This window comes from Phaenicophaeus curvirostris, chromosome 3 (assembly GCF_032191515.1).
Source record: "Phaenicophaeus curvirostris isolate KB17595 chromosome 3, BPBGC_Pcur_1.0, whole genome shotgun sequence".
Taxonomy (NCBI): domain Eukaryota; kingdom Metazoa; phylum Chordata; class Aves; order Cuculiformes; family Cuculidae; genus Phaenicophaeus; species Phaenicophaeus curvirostris.
This window is the reverse complement of record NC_091394.1, coordinates 47,059,828-47,075,706: the sequence shown is the minus strand read 5'-3', so window position 1 is coordinate 47,075,706 and position 15,879 is coordinate 47,059,828. Positions and strand designations below refer to the sequence as shown.

Here is a 15,879-nt window from a genome sequence, read left to right as displayed (position 1 = left end):
TTCTACTCACTCAAGTTCATGCCTGAAATACAAAGAAACGACATTTTACATATTTAAGGGAATAATCATAATCATGCATAGCGCCCAAAGAATTCACAACCGCTGCACCAAACAACAAATCTAACAAATATAGGTGTGAGCATGTTGTTTTGGGTCAAACCTGCCACCAGAGCGCATAGTATCTACAAAACCCCTTCAGCCTTCAAAGGAAAACCTGCGGACAGAAATCCTTTTTCATCAAAGAGCAAATATTCAGCAGTTTCTCACCACAGCAAAAAAAAAAAAAAAAAAAAGAAAAAAAAAAAGACCTCACCCTGTTTAATTCAAGAATTATGTAAGTTATAGCTTCACCTTCACTTGCTCCTTCTCGAAGAGAGAATAAAACCCCAACTATAATTAGAGCTCTCCAGTTTTGCTGCAGTTCCCCAGCAGCCAGCCACAGCCCTGCCCTGCCAGGAGCTACCAAGGCGGAGGCGCTGGGGGTTCTGGGGATGGTGCCACACCCTGCTGCCTCCTCCACTCCTCCTCCTCCTCCTCAAGGCTAATCCTGCCTTGGCTCCTCGGTCATACAGGACAGCTTTGGGGAGAAGAGGCCACCAGCTGCACCATTAACAGAGAGAGCGGACTGCGTGCTATTAGTTTGGGGAGAGTCTTGGCTGTACCAGTGTGATTAAATAAAGCCAATGTGTTTTGTCATGCTTCCCAATGCCTTTCATGTTCTCTGCTGCAGCGAGCAGGTCTGCAACACGCTGACAGCTCAAGGAGTCCTCCTGCTCAACTGATGTTGTAAGGAATAAACTTCTAGTGCCTCTTACTCTAATGCGGTGCTCCCTTCCGCCCTTATTACTATGCAGGTCTCATCCTCACGTTAGAGCTGAAAGTTTCCAACCCAGGGAGACCAGCATAGCAGTATTTGCCTATGTTATATTATGCATGTACACACACAAGTACAGCAACAGCCATTAATTTAACCACATCAGTGATGCATCAGGACATTCTTGACCTTTTAATACTCTATGAAAGGACTGATCTCCATAGATTTAGAGGAAAAGCACACACTCAACTGTATCTGACCAAGACTTACTAGTCAAAAACTTACATAGTTTGCTTACTTTCTTGTTTTCCATGAGATTTAGTTATAGTTTTCTCTATACAAATCATTCTGCCTTCTAAGGACAGACAAATAGTGGCGATATTGAAAGTAAAATGAGAAAGATACCATTCAGGTTGCTACACTAGGAAAAGATGGATGCACGTGGGACACACCTCACCCAGAGCCTTTTTGTTGGCACCGCAGGCCTCTGACTTGCAATCACTTTGACAAAACAAGACTTTAAACATCGTAGGTACCTTCCTCTCAACTTATAAGCCTTCTGAGCCGAGAAAACAGTTTTCATCCCTGCCCCAAATGCAAGCACGCACCGCAGAACCGCAGTCAGAACAAGAACCGCCTTTCCCGAACAGAGAAATAAAACATCACGAAACCGCAAGGGCCAGGTTAGCCGCACTTTGCTGCTTGTGACTGAGTGCGACTTTTCGAGCTTCTCGGTGCATCTCATAAAGTTTCAACTCGCAATGAAAAATAAGGTAACGTGAATAGCCAGGCGGCTATTCCCTCCCACCGGAGACGGGGAGAGGCGGCAGCCGGGATGCGGGAGGAGGGTCCCACCCTGGGGGTCCCGAACCCCGCAACCTGCCCCGGGCGCCCCCCGCCCCGGCGGCTCCGACCCCCCCGCAGGGACCGGGGCTGGGGGGGGGATGAAGCGCTGCTGCCACTGCAGCGTCCGGGGCTGCGATGTGCACATAAACCACACCCACCGCATTGCAGAAGCCACCGCCGGGGGGGGGGGAAGGAACAGCACCCCCCCTCCCTCACTTCCCCAATATTCCTCCCCCCCCCCCCCCCGCCACCCTGCAAGAAGCGCAGCTCCAGCCCGAGCGGGGCAAGGACGCACCTCGCCGGGGATGCACCCGCTGTCACACAGGCTGGCAGCCCCCCTAAAGGTGGGGGGGGGGGTGTGGGGCGTGTGTGTGTGTCTTGGGGTGCGCCCAGCCAAACCAAACATATACCTCCACCCGCCCGAAGTTTCGCACGGAAATGCGTTATCACCTTAAAAAGGAAATTAAAAACTAAAATTGCAATTCCCCCCCGCCTTCTCCCATTCCGGCACAGCTGCGGCGGGAGCAGCCGTGTCCCCGTGTCGCCTCCCCCCCCCCCGATGTCACACACACCCCCACCCCGGTGCCGCAGCGAGCGGCCCCGCCGCCCCCCCCCCCGGCACGCACAGCGCCTCCCGGCCCCCTGCGGCTGTCCACAGAAAAAATGGCTCCTAGGAATGAGGTTTATATAAATACGTATATATTAAAAAAAAAAAAAGCGGGGGAGTGGATGCGATCTGCCTGCGCTCCCCCCCCCCCTCCCCCTTCCAAGCATCACCCCCTCCTTTCCAGGCATCTCCTCCGCTTCCCCTTGCCGGGAGGGCATCGCAGGCACCGGGGACGGGGGCGGGGGGTCGGATACCTCGTCGGGGGAGCCCGGCGGCAGCGGCCCCGGCCCCGGAGCCGCTGGAAGAGGCGCTGATGCCGACGGCAGCCACGCGTCAGCGCAGCCCGGCTCTGCCCAGAGCGAGCCGCCGCCGCTCCCCAGCAAATCAGGGCTGCGGAGGCTCCTCCGGAGAGAGGGAGGGAGGGAAAAAGGAAAGGGGAAGAGAGGAGAGGGAAAAAAAAGGGGGGGGGGGGGAATAAAAAGAAAGGGAGGGAAAGCCCGTGCCGTGGAGGACCGCAAAAGCTGGATGCCGGTAGGTTTTTTGGAGCCAGACCCCCAGAGTGGGGAGCCTCCCATCCCGGCACCGGGATCCCTACCTGCGCCCTAAGGAATCCGGCCGCTTTTGGGCTCAGTGAAATGAATTCTTCTATACAGATGAGGTTAGCTGCTGCAGTTGCAACCAAAGCCTGGCGATGGAGAGACTCCCTGTGAACTTGGAAGCAGCGAGCTGCGTGCTGGCAAGGTCTGGCTTTGATTTGTCCATGGGGTTTTTTGCTGGGGGTGGAGGGAGGGGATGTACCAGCCTTTTCAGTTTTAATTTCCAGTGACAAACCACATGGTCTTAAAATGCGGACCCTATTCCACTCAACAGTGTCACTGAAACAGAAAAAAACAGAGGTCCTGCCAAACATCGGCTCCCTATCCAGAAAGGGTAATGTAAAATTGAGGATGACTTGTTAGTTTTCACTACAGCACAGACCACAACATGCCACGTGTCAGAAAGCATCAAAAATTCCTAGCACCTACAGAAGCCGTTTAGGAGGGGATAATCCTACTTTTCCCGGTTCATTTTGGCAAATACCGCAGCTCCTCTTACAGTATGTAACGGAGTTCTCCGCTAACTACATGCGTACAAGCAGCTATCGGGTCTGAGACTCTGCCGCACCACGGCGCTCAGAGGCAACTGCTCCTTCACTTCTCTGGGGGATCAGAAACAGCAGAACTTGCTCTTTTCCAGGGGAAAAAAGTGGCCATGGGAAGGGTAGTGATGGCTGCCCATGAGAGAGCTATGAACTGACACGCCCTGGTGATGCTGCACCTTCAATCCTGTTGCAACAGTGGATAACGTGGGCTTATTCTCTCTTTAGACAGTGTACTTCGGGGTCTCCCAAAAATTATAAGATCAAAATTATACTGAGGCCTCTGATATAAATCAGAGAGGAAAACAAAAAGTCCTCCTTTAATTTGCAGCATCTCTGTGGGATTTAAGATGGGAAAGAGGTTTTGACAGTAGGCAGCAGACATCCCGTTTCTCAGATCTGCAAAACTACACTGCTCTGTATTTAATGTTGAATTGTAGCAAGGCATTCTCCCCCCTCCACCTGCTATGCAGGAACGTCACTTAGCAAATCTGGCACCTTCACATGCACAAAAAGGAGAAAGACTTCAAAAGGAAAATGTGTGCTATCAACTAAGAGAGGGCATACCACTAGTCATGCAGTTGAAATAAAAAGACTTGTAAGCTCTTCTCCACCAGGAGCTCTGGAAGTCATCGTGAATCACAAGGGGACGGACTTGACAGCTGACACACATTAAAGTTAACAAGGTTTGATTTTGGCGGGGGGGGGAGCAAAGAACGAAAAGGATTGAGTTGGTTTGAATCAAATCAAGTCTCAAAACAAGGTAGGAGACTTGAGAAATATTACTTGAAAAAACAATGCAAGATTTACCAGCTCAGCCTTTCGCAGAGCTTGTACTGCATGTTACAGAGGCAAGTGTTGACACTGCTTTTAAGCAGAGATACACCACTGGAGCATTAGTGCTTCACAACAACAGACGCTGTCCTTGCACAGTAATGCAGATGGATTTGCCCCATGCTTACAATATACCCTGTGATCCTTTCTGTGGAGATACTGCATACATAATAACATCTTTCATCTGAGGATCTAGAAGGCTTTCTAGCGCATTGATTTAACCTCAAAACATCAAGTGGTATTAACAGGCTGTTCCTACAAGCAGGAAATCTTTGCAACAGACACAAAGTAGCTGGTGCCTCTGGGCTACCAATATGGACCTAAGATTCATAGTTTTCAACACTCTTATTTTTTTTTTTTTTCATTTTCAGTTGTGACTTTCTAATTCCAAAGTAGGTTAGTTGGCCAGCTTGCCCTAACTTCTGTCAGATGAGAGCTCCATGGAAGTCGAGGTTTCCATGAATCAGCAGCTTTTAAATATTATTTAAAAGAACTGTTCCTCCAGTAATTTATAACAAGCCTGAACTCATAGTCTTCTCACACTGGTAGGAAACATGAATGATCCCTCTGCACTTCACCAGAGTTATCCCAGTGTCCACTTACATGAAGGCAAACATGGATAAGTCCAGGCAGCACTAGAAGAAACACTGTTCTCCTGCCCTGCTATGGGACAACGGTTTTATTTTTGCCATTTTCTCACCTTTCTGGAAGTGGTGCTTCAAGATCTATTGAGTTCAGTAGTCCCATTTAAGCTTTTTGTCTCAACTCTCAATGTGTCAGGCTTGTTGCAGTCCTTTCTCACCTCCACAGAACACCCCACCAATAGCCAGATGCACAGCCTTGCTGCCTACCATGGAGAAGTTTTTTAACTCCTACATTCTGCTCATTAAAAGCAGCACTGGCTTGGGTGGGTTGTGAGACGAGACCACACTCATGGTTGCCCTGAACCCAGAGCCTTTGAACCTGTCACATCCTGCTGCTCTAGACACAAGTCCCCTGCGTGTTGCTGACCACGCACCATCTCCTCTCCATTGTGGTGACTGCAAAAAATCGCTCCTACCCTTTCCACTTCCTATATCTAGCATGCCCCATTCTTCATCCCCACCCAGATGCTTCTTCCCCTCTCTCCATACCTCTCAGACAGGGACCTGCTACCCCTCTGTCCCTCCTCTGCCCTTACAAGAGGTATCTCTTAATTTTCCTCCTTTCCAAAGCAGTTTCATTCTCCTTGTGCCATATAGCTTCCCTGAATTTCTTTCATGACAGGATCATCCATCTCCCATCCATGCAAAGAGCTAGATGCACAACCAAATTGCTTCTGTGCTGGTGTAGAAGCCAGGCTGGTCCCAGCACCCTATCCTTAGGGGAGGAAGACTCTGTATGAACAACAGAGTCACTCAGGAAACAGACACTAAGCTAGGAAAATAGGTAAAACAGGTGGGAAGCCCTGCCTTTTCCATCCATCCATCCATGTCTTTCAGGTTTTCCATTTTCTCCCTTTGAGTGAATGCATGAAACTTGCTTGGGAATGCCTTGCAAAGTGAGGGATAAAGGAAAGGAATTGTTCCTGGCATGAAAACCCAGGGGAGAATAAAGGCAAAGGCAGCCTAATATACATGAAGCAGGTATATTAGAGGTGGGGAAGGAAAAGGTGCCAACACACACAACTCCCTTCCTCATGGGGTACCAGTTGGTAGAGGGCGGCTATTGGGAAAATACACCCACACAGAGTATTTAGCCACAATAAGGGCTTTTTTTTTTACAGGAGAAGGGAATGGGGAGACACGCGATCTCTGCCAGGAAAGGATGAATAGGCAACCCTTGGGAGAGCAGGGACAAGGACTATTGCCCAGCCCTGGGAACTGCTGCCTAAAAAATTCTTGTGATTCCCTAATTGATTGGACATGGCATTCAAAATAGCACATTACAGAAAAGCAAGACAGAAAAATGCTATCAAACTCAGCAAAAGGCTGTCTCAAGCCCAGCCAAGGATGAATTAGCTGGGTACAGCACTTCAAAAAATGGCAAGTACTGTAAAAGTAGCAGCATTATTACAGCATTATTAAGAAGATATTTCTTAGCAGACAGAAGCTTGGCACTATCTGTCTAGACGGGTAGATGGGTTTGGAGTCAAACTGATTTTTTTTCATTATTACCATACCCACTTCCATTTTCTAAAAGCAAACTGTTCTGCCCATGACTCATGCTGCTTAGCTTTCTGCATGGAATTGAAACAAAATTCTCATAATTAAGAGCGATCACTGTGAGACAGCAGATGCAGGAAGATATAGATATCAGACCAAATCTATTTTTGTCTTTCCCCACTGCAAACATAATGCCCACAGACCACTAATTGGCCAATATTACCATTGTCTTCAAATATGTAAGTAGTAAGCCTTCAGGTGAGATATCCCTTAGTGCGACTAAGTGACACAGCAGGTCAGATTTATTTTTGATGCTGGCTTATTGACCTCAGTGCAGGAATTTATTCAGTCTGTCATTTTGAAGCAAGTCTCACTTTGCCTGTCAGTGCCAAATCCACCCCATTTTAAGACTACTGAAATTTACTGCCTTTAGAAGATTTACTGCAATTAATTCAGCAGTGCCCTTTGCCACTTCCATATTTGCAGCCTCTTTCTGACTGAGAGCATTAACTGGATTATCAAGCAATTACCTCCTGCTGTAGTTGTCCAGGCCCCACTATGAACAAGAGGTAACCAAATTTTGTGGATCTAAAATACTTTGGGATGTATTTGAGGTTATGCCCAAAACAGACAAGAATTAGTTTTCAGATAGAATAATAAACTGAAGCTTTTTATCAGTTAAAGTTTTCATTTTTAGTTTGTCTGCACATTATCATTAATATGGTTTAACTGTACTCTCATTCAATATACACTGACTATAGCAAAAAGAAAATACAGAAGATATGCAATATGCAGCTAATATATATTTATTTTAATTTAAGTAGGGTTCCTACATTATGAGGGAAGCAAGGACAACTCTCATTTTTCATTCTCTAGGACTGAGAGCTTCCTAGATGGTGACCACCTCTATAAAGGTCAACATAGCTCATGCTTCTTTACTGGCACTCTTTCTATTAAGTCCCTCTATTTCAGTCCATGAAATGCTGTATTTTTGTCCTTATACCCTCACGCCTGACTTGTGGGATGTTTAACAGGAAAACAGATACCTTCCTTCCCCTTTTCCCAGCCATTAAACCCAGTCTTGCATTTTATTTACAAATATATCTTTAGCACTTCTACAAGGTCTGACACAAAAACCCCCGCAACTCTTTATTTACAAATTAAGAAAACCAACTACAACCATCTTCAAAAGAGTTCCCTTCTGAGTTGACACACATGATGCTGCGTATGATGCTGCTAATGTTCAAAGTAATTCTGCATATCATTTTTTGAAAGGCTGCTGAGAATCTCCACCATTTTTGCTTGCACATCTTCTACCAACAAAAAAATGGGTTCGTTTGAGCACCAGTCTGATCTTTGGTATCTCTTCACCATAAATCTCAATAACTGATAAGTTTCCAGTTTCAAAAGACTGTGACAGGCTAGAACATGTTCTATAACCATCTATTTGTCTCTCCCCTCCCACTCTAGGTTCCCAAGTTATAGGGTTTTCTGTGTCAGACCTCATGTCTTCTTTTCCTGAAGCATCTAATTCAGATAAGGATTTAAGGAGGAGTTTACCTTTAGCATAAGCTAAAGTCTCACTGACTCAAAGGAGAATTAATTCTCATATTTATTAAGTACTATCAGAATTAGAAATAACTGCCTTCTACAAATCTTTTTTTAAGATACCTCTTCCTCGTGACACCTATAATAAAACAACTCAGTGGCCAGATTAACAGGCACAGCCCTCAGCTGCTTTTATATAATTTATCTTCATAAACTACAAGATTTACCAGGTAGCAAGGCACTTTAACGAGTGTTTGCATAGCACCCAGTACAGTTCACCTCTCATCTTAATAAAGGTTAATAGCAATTAAGGGAAGTACTAGGAGATTCTTATTTCAAGTACAATGAATAACTATGCTTATCATAATACTGAAGCGTTATTAAGAAAAGTTAAGAAGTCCTGCTCAAGAATGAACCCATTTATCCTATGTCTGTATTGTCTTACAGTTAAGCATGCTAAGGTGTCACAAGTTGTTTTATTCAATGGTTAAATGATTACTTTAGTTCCAAGGTTTTCTTAGAAGTAAAACATTTCTCACCTGGCATGTCTGAAGAATTCTTCTAGGTTCCTTGACTATCTTTCCTGTTAAACTATCCCTCTCCATTTCCATTCTCTCAGAGTGCCAGAGGAGTAGAGAACTCAGATTACTTGGCAATAAGTAAACTTTACTCACAGAAAGGGAGAGGGCTGGTGTTTTTAATCTATCAAATATGCTTACTAAAGAAAATAAGAAAGCAAATCCCCAAAACACACAGTGCAATTTATCTGACTTCAGTTATAAAAGCACACATTTAAAAGGTCCTGGTACACTGGCTCTTCTTGTCCATCTTCTTTTCCTGCACAATGTTTTAACAGCCAGTAGAAGCGGCTGCTCTTTATAAACCAAGGACACGGGTCTGTGTCCAGGCTGCACCTGCCTGCTCCAAGCACACCCAGCCAGATGCAGCACTTGCTTCTCCCAGCCTGCCCCTGTCCTGCAATCTGTTACACTTTCCTAGCCAGTTAAAGGTCTGCATTTTTCCCCTTTGGCTGCTCCTTCCCACCTCTGTCCTGCCCTCTTTGAGTCACTACAAGCACTTACTGATGGCATGGGACGAAGCAGGCAAATCCATCCAAGTTAAAACTAAAAAGGGAGGAGAGACAATAAACCTGATCAATTCCTCACCATGATACTCCATGAGATGTGATCAATATGAGACTGAAGGGGAGAGTCAGGGGATGGTGTGACATAAGAAGTGCGGATGATGGTAGAGTCATGCTGCCACCTCTTTGGCAGCCACGCCAGCCTGTGCTGGAGTCAGACTATGGTGTTGGCTACCAGCCTGTATTTGTGTGAGCGGCTGCTCAAAATGATATTCCTAACCTTCAGCCCCTGCCTGACCGAGCTCTCAGAGACCAGTTCACCTCCAGCTAACAGACTGCTTCTGCATGTCACCAAGAGATCCTCCACCTTATGTTTACAGGTACTAAGGCACTTTCAAAATGCATTACCTTTTTAAAACATGCTCTAAGGCACTTTACAGTTTAAGTCTCACATTCAGTTGATGGAATAGTGCCAGTAAAACCGAGTTAAAGGTAGTCAGGAGAAATCCATCCATTCCCTCTGTTTTGACAGCTTACTCCTTCTGCAACTCACTCTCATCGTCAATATGCATAGTGAAAAATCAGGGGGTACTGATCCAGGCTCTCTCTGTCTTTCCCTTGGCAACATTACAGAGGCATACTTCAAAGGTAAGGCTCTCCCACATGACAAATGATACAGATTTGTGTCCTAGGCACTGAAAAATACCTAAGAAAGGCATTTCAGCCTCTCACCTTTTTGAAAAGCTTTTTATACTTTGCAAATAATGAGTATGACAAAGAGCCTCTCACAGTGCAAATGTTTAATTTACCACATATCCCCTGAACTGAAAATTTTAGGACTGGGTTTGCTTGGTTGCCACCAGGTTGCTCCCAGTCAGCTTATGTGCAAACATCTGTCCGGTTGCTCCCAGAGAGAGGCATGCACAGTCCAAAGTTGCCAAGCAACATCCTCAATGCCTTAAATATCAGGCCAATATTGCCTGTTTTAAAAAAAAAAAAAGTTACTCAGGAAAAAAGGCTAATAGGAAAGCACAAGCTTGTGTAAGGAGCCTGCACGTAGAAGAGGTGCTGTGCCTCTTTCCCAGAAAATTTCTGGGTGCACAATTTGTTCTTGATGGTAAAATAAGTGTAGCAATTCCTGTTACCGCCTTCCAAAAAATGAAATATTTTGTGTGCTAGAGTTCCTAAGACTGAAAGTGAAATCTAAAGAATGGTTCAAGGTAAAAAATCCATTTTCTGGGTGACAACACAAAGTATACTGCCTTCCCATCCCTTACCCAAACCAAGGAACAAGCAAATATTGACTTAGCATATCAGGGAGGCAACACAGTGCCACTCATGACAGTTAAAGTGGCAGCAAACGAGACATAAAACAAATGTATTAACAAAAAGCCTGTGAACCAGAGATCCAGGCTGTGTTCTACCCCACATCTGAACTCCTTTTGCTCAAGCCCAAGTCAAATTGTTTCCCAGGTCCTCTCTACTCACTATATCTATTGTGGCAGCCAAACACCCACACTTTTCAAGGTGTTAGTAGTAGCTCCTCTCCCAAAACAAAGTAACAAACAGGAAAAGTGGACTGGAATCTCTATTGCAGGATAAAATGATTTTAACATTGTTAGGGGTTACAAACAACATGGGTCCTCTGTTTCCCAACTTCCCTGCAGGACTGATGAGATCAAGGTGACTGATTGCATTAGTTGGCGCTTTGGTATCTTCACCCATGAAGTTGCTTAGAAAAAACTTGCAATTGCCATTGTACCTATTAACATGTGTCACGAACTATCTGTGTTCTTAACAAAAGTAACCAGACTTCATGGCATTTGGAATTTTACTGACGCCTGAGGTGCCAGACAACTACAATAAGGCTGTAAAAGGAGTATTTTCACTTTAAGACTTTTTCTTCTTACAAGAAACATAACTGCAGGAATAATGAAAGCCACAAACATTTTCACAAAGGAGAACCATGGTGGCATAGATACTAAGCACAGCATTTACGCAATACGTAGTGCACAGTTGATTCCTCTCTAATTTTAAGAAAATTCTATTATTCAGTTAGTTTGGAATAAAATGTACCCAATTCTTCCAATTCTGACTTCAGTACTGGATTCATTTGTGAAGGTTTGGGCCATTTTGTTGCTTTTTGACAAAAGCTGAACTAGAGTCAGAGACAGATTTTAAGAAAGAAATAAAAAAGAAACATAAGCGAGCCAGATAAATGAACTCATAAAACAGCCTTCAAAGAGTTCAGTTGCTCTCTGATGTTCCCTTCACATTTTGAGAAGAAAAGTTGGAAAGATGAAAATTAAGTACGGGAAAGATTATGTTCATAATGTTTTATTATTGCTCCTTGTCCTCTATGCTTCATCCTTTCCACCGCCAAGCTCAGCGCTCTGAATACCCCTTCTGGTATTTCTGTCAGACAAGAGAGAGCATATGCAGTAGCTATGCACATGCTGTGCATCAGCACTGAACATGCTGATCATCTATCACAACATACGCTTTGACTAGTCAAAATGCTACCTGCCTGATTAGAGCCACACAGGGCATTTAATGGCTGAGCTCATGCCAAGGTAAAACATTTTCTTTAGAGAGGCAAGATTTGTCTGTAGACTCTTCCAACCCACCCCATGGCTACACCATCACCACTGTTCTTTATTTCTCTTATCACTATGCAGGGTGGATTTGAAAGCATGACATCAAAGATGCTTTAGCAGTGTCTTGTGGAATAGAGCCTCCATGTCTTCCCACGTGCCACTCACCCTCTGCTTTGCATTAAGCATACAAAATCCTGCTTTATTTTCACTTCTGGGTGGGGGGAGGGAGATTTTGGCTGTCTTGGAAGGAACTTGAACGTGATTATATAGGTGATGATGAAACCTGAACTCCTGTTCTCACGTTCCAAAAAGGCAAGAGATGAAGTGGCTTCTTCTTGGTGAACTCAGCCACAAGTTTCCTCCACAAAAGTAGCAACATATTTTTTGAGCTGCAAGAGAGCCAAAAGCACTTCAGACAGCAAGACAATTTTTGTGTAGTACTCTGAAATGAATTTCAATGGAAAAGTGTTTTCATGTCATCAGTAAATTGCTCACTGGCAGGTTTTTGGTTTGGTTTGGTTTTTTCCTGTTTTTAATGAGCAGCGATTAATAATAATTTATAATGAACATTTCTTAAATAACATGATTAAAAGTCTATCCTTTGGTTGAAATACATTTTCTCTACTCCATAATTCCCATGAAATCAAATACCCTGACATATAGTCATTAAATTTGGAAAAGACCTCTAAGATCATCAAGTCCCACCGTTAGTCCAGCACAAACAACAATGCCTACTAAACCAAGTCCTGAAGCTCCACTTCTACATGTTTTTTGAACACTTCCAGGGATGGTGACTCCACCACTTCCCTGGGCAGCCTGTTCCAATGCTTCAACACTCTTTCAGTACAGAAATTTTTCCTAATACCCAATCTAAACCTGCCCTGTTCACTACTATGTTTAAAGCAAGGACTTGTAATGTTAAACTGCACAGTGACTAACTTAAAAAGTAAAGCACAGCAAAATTTTGGTTTTATGTAATTGACTGGGATCTTGAAATGTACATGAATTATAAGGCCTTTTGCAAGGCTGCATCATTCATGTGGATATTTTATTCACTTAACTTCTTCAAAGACTTTCTAGAGCTAAAATTATGTTCCATATTGGTCTAAATAAAACTGATAAATGACAATCAAATAAATTTTTCACTTTGTAACACCCCAGACATCGCATTATGTGGCATGTCTGAAGTCTGTACAGATTTCATCAGTCGCTGAACTTAGCAAAGTAGAGCAACTTTCAGCAGACAATTATGACATCTGGAAAACTTGCCATAAAACAGCTTTATATACTTGCAAACTGAGCTATTATTGTAAGATTATGTAGCATGTTACATCTTATTTTTTTATCTTTTAGGTCCTTAATACCCTCAGCTTTTGTATTGGGAGTACAGCAACTGCTCTTAACTACTTGTTACCTTTTTTGGTGTCCGAAACATATAGACAACTTCTATTGTATAAGGGTGATCTAGAAAAAGTCAAGTCAAGCTGATGGCTACTTGGAGAAGCTAGGATGCAAAGTAGTAGGGCAAGAATGCATTTTACCCTATTCAAACTTCACTAATTTGCAGTCTGAACATTTTTAATGTATAATATGGTTGAAGTAACTCTCTTTCTAAAGTAAATATACATTTATATCACTTTAGCTAAATGAAAACTTCAAAATATATTGGCCTGCACTGCATTAGCTGAAAGAAGAAAACTTCCACCAAAACACTATGTTCAAAACTTGTCTTGGGAGTCCACACTCCAGAACATGAGAAGTTTAGTTGTATAAGCTATCTAAAAACAAAATTAAGATTTCCAGAAAGAAAGGCAGAGAGGGGGGAGGGAGTAAGAAGAATTGCTTGTTTTTATTTATTTACAGAAGAAAAAGGAAGCGATGAAAAAGAGGGGAATTATTAAAATATTTACAGCAGCTGTTTACCAAGTCTAAAACTTACTAAGTTAAGGATAAGGAAAGTTTTGGGTACAATTTCCTTAGCCCACAGAAAGTAGCTAGAGCTATAGTTGGGCAATCCCAAATATTTGAGTGAGTTACATATGGGGAACAACTGTACACTGTGTGCACAGAGATGACACATTTGAAGTGGAATGTGAGAAAGAAATAACAGCTGTTTACAACTGTATAGCCAATGTCAAGCTTGGACAAGCCTGCTGAGCCCCTTCACCTTCTCGACTATCAAGCTGGAGACCTGAAGTGGGAACTCATCTCCCCAACTGCAACACTCGGCAGCAAGAGGGCAAGAACACAGCCAGCATCTTGGGCACTGAGCATACAAACCTGAACATGACTCCCAGTGATACCGGGAGAGAGATCACATCTCAGGAAGCCTGTATTTTAAATACTGGGATGTGGTCAACCTGGTTCACTTTGAAGGACTAATAACAAACTGACTTGAGAAACCCAGATTCTATGAAGAGACTAGCTGCAAATACCTATTAGTGCAGAGGACTAAAAGCAGGCAGCTGAACATGAGCCAGCAGTGTGCACAGGTAGCCAAGAAAGCCATCAGCATCCTGGCTTTTATCCAAAATGGTGTGGCCAGCAGGAGCAGGGAAGCGATCATGCCCCTCTACTTGGCACTGGTGAGGCCGTATGTTGAGCACTACATTCATTTTTATGCTCCTCAGTACAAGAAAGGTATTGAGCTCCTGGCACATATTGAAGCTGATGAAGGGTCTGGGGAACAAGTCTTATGAGGAGCAGCTGAGGGAACTGGGATTGTTCAGCCTGCAGAGGAAACAGCTGAGGGGGGAACCTTATTGCTCTCTACAGCTACATGAAAGAAGGTTGTAGTGAGGTGGGTGCTGGTCTTTTCAACCAAGTAACAAGCAACAGGATGAGAGGAAAAGGCCTCAGGTTGCACCAGGGGAGGTTTAGATTGGATATTAGGAAAAAATTCATTACTGACAGAGTGGTGAAGCACTGGAACAGGCTGCCCAGGGAAGTGGTGGAGTCACCATCCCTGGAGGTGTTAAAAAAAATGTGTAGGTATGGCGCTTCACGAGATGGTCTAGTGCACACTGGTATTGTGTTGATAATCTTAGAGGTCTTCTCCAACCTTAACAATTCAGTGGTTCTATCAAGGCATTTCCATGTAGCAGTAATGTAATTTTCAACTGTATTGTATATTCCCTTCCTCAGATTTCCATTGTTCCTATACCTGTTTCTATACTAGGTTCTCTTTATATACATATATTTGGGGAAATAAAAACTACCAGGTCGTTCTGAGAGTTTCAATACCCCTTCTTCCTCTCACCCACATCTTTACAACTCCTGGTTTTGCTTAAGCCTCGTGGCTCCAAAGAGCAGTAAAATAACTTGTGGATGGGAAGCAGAGCTTTGTAACATTTTGCCACTAGAATAAAAAATTAAACATGGAAAGAAGAGGCAAGATGAATCTTGCAGAGTTACATGACATTTCTTAACTCAAAAAATTATTAACTTTCTTAGAACTTTTAGTTAATAGAGCAACTTGGACTTCCCAGTGGACAACTGGTATAACCTGTTTGGGATTCACTCTCATCCAGGCTTTTTGTATCTCTATAAGCAATAATATTTACTTTCCTGTAGTCTTTGTTGTACTGAGGTAACATTTACTTTCTAGCATAAAAGGAACTCCAGCTAATTATGTGTGTGTAGGAATGAAAAAAAAAATCAAGACATTTTGTCTAAATGTTCATCGTGACACTGGAAATGCATCAATAAATTTTTAGTATCTATTATGTTTTCTAGTAAATATTTTTAAGAGGTGCTATCCTCAACTCCAGTTATTATCAATATAAGCCACAGAAGTATTTTCATAATGAGAAAAACCAAACTGTTTGCTTAAATGAACAGGTTTAAAATCTGGTTTGAAGGCTGCACTGAAGCTAAGCGCATTGACTGGAGGAAAGGAGGAGGCAGGCAGAAGCAGCCCATCCTCCTCCATACCCATTTCCTAATGGATATCCTGCTTTCAGGCAGCATCTGAAAATTATATCAGATTTTGCAGGATCACTTCTCTGCATGAACAGTTGTATTGTTTATAAAACTCTGAATTAAAGTAGTGTTATAAAAGATGCAAATAAGCAGCCTCTCTGTCTTTTTGCACATAGATTATTCTTGGTAGCATCGGTGCTACTGAAATGACTTATCTTTATGCATTCTTTTCAACTTTAGAGAACCAAACAATTGAGAAGCAACAGAGACTTTCTAAACCTCTGTTTGAAAACCTTATCACTCACTCAACAAGAGCCTGAAACAAACAGACTATCAGGAGTTCCAG

General features: G+C 43.4%; 1 protein-coding gene across 23 annotated transcripts in view; it reads right to left on the bottom strand.

Moving 5' to 3' along the window:
* Positions 1-3,022, bottom strand: part of EPB41L3 (erythrocyte membrane protein band 4.1 like 3) — a 93,677-nt gene extending 90,655 nt beyond the window's left edge. For 18 of the 23 annotated variants that reach the window (XM_069853897.1, XM_069853905.1, XM_069853914.1 and 15 more), the window contains exon 1: positions 2,863-3,022. The gene's annotated coding sequence lies outside the window, so the exon portion shown is untranslated. Of the gene's footprint in view, positions 1-313; positions 471-2,521; positions 2,668-2,862 lie in introns of those variants that run through there. The other 5 variants (XM_069853920.1, XM_069853922.1, XM_069853899.1 and 2 more) reach the window with 4 other exon arrangements.
* Positions 3,023-15,879: the final 12,857 nt, after the last annotated feature.